The sequence below is a fragment of the Cebus imitator genome, unplaced genomic scaffold, assembly GCF_001604975.1.
Source record: "Cebus imitator isolate Cc_AM_T3 unplaced genomic scaffold, Cebus_imitator-1.0 Scaffold32, whole genome shotgun sequence".
NCBI classification, from domain to species: Eukaryota; Metazoa; Chordata; class Mammalia; order Primates; family Cebidae; genus Cebus; species Cebus imitator.
In genome coordinates, this window is record NW_016107347.1 from 170035 (window position 1) to 171625 (window position 1591).

The window sequence follows — 1591 nt, forward strand, 5'->3', positions numbered from 1 at the left end:
TTTTGTATTTTTAGTAGAGACGGGGTTTCACCATGTTGACAAGGATGTTCTTGATCTCCTGACCTCGTGATCCACCCGCCTCGGCCTCCCAAAGTGCTGGGATTACAGGCGTGAGCCACCGCACCCGGCTTAGGTTTTTCTATAAATAGTGAAATTTGAATTACTGAAAACCATGTTAATTTTTAGAATTCATTTTCCTCAGTAGAAACTAGTGATGCATTAGCTTCTGGGAACAAACTTGTATAAGTTCTTAATTAAATTATCCAAAACGGAAGGATTTAAACACTTTTGGATTTACACCGATCTTTTGTGTTTGCTTTTTAAAATAAAGTGCTTGTATTTGTATTCTCCATATTTTGCAGTAATTATCTACATGATGTTTATAGGTCCTGTGGTTTTTCACCCAAGAAGCAGAATCTCATTCAGTACATTTAGTTTTATAAGAGTCCTGAAGCTAAATATTTGGCCCGTGTCAGGGGCACAAAGTCTAGAATGTGTGTATTGACAATGTTGTACATTTTGTGCCTTGAATCACTTAGAAAAGTGTCTCAGAAAACCTGGGCAGTTCCCTTCTATCTTCACAAGAATTTTATATGTATTTATGAAGATGATTCTGTACTCTAGTACATCTTTTTTGGCATGGACTAATTTGTATCTCTTTAACTCATATTCTGCACGATCCGTATATAGTACATAAAATTTAGAGGTGTGACCTTAAATTTAACTTTTTTTAAAAGCTGGGAGGTCAATAAAATTTAAACTGTTTAACAACAACAACAAAAGGAGTAAAACAGGATAAGAGAGAGGAGAAAACTAGGAAAGGTTCATCAATGGGTATGAACTGACAGTTAAACAAGAAGAATAAGTTGTGCTGTTCTGTTACATACACGGTAGAGGGACTACAGCAAATAACGTGGGCAGGTGCGGCGGCTCACGCCTGTAATCCCAGCTCTTTGGGAGCCCGTGGTGGGTGGATCATGAGGTCAGGAGTTCAAGACCAGCCTGGCCAAGATGATGAAACCCTGTCTCCACTAAAAATACAAAAATTACCCGGGCATGGTGGCAGTCCCCTGTAATTCCAGCTACTTAGGAGACTGAGGCAGAGAATTGCTTGAACCTGGGAGGCAGAGGTTGCAGTGAGCCGAGATCACGCCAATGCACTCCAGTCTGGGTGACAGAGCCATACTCCACCTCAGAAAGGAAGGAAGGAAGGAAGGAAGGAAAGAAGGAAGGAAGGAAGGAAGGAAGGAAATAACAACATATTGTTTAAGATAACTAGAAGCAAAGATTCTGAATATTGTTAGCACAAAGAAATGATAAATGATAAATATTTAAGGCGATGGCCATGGTAATTATTCCCATTTGATCATTAAACTATGTATATATGTATTGAAACATCATACCGTACCACGTAAATATGTAAAATTATGTCAAATACCAACAAAAAATTTAAAGTATGGAAAAATGAAAACAATGACAAGAACAAAAACTTAACCACTATCATCACAACCACCACCACCAACAACCTCAACAATAACAACCACAAAACCCTCAGCAGCCTCGTGCCTTGGGTGGAGACACGCCCTACCTC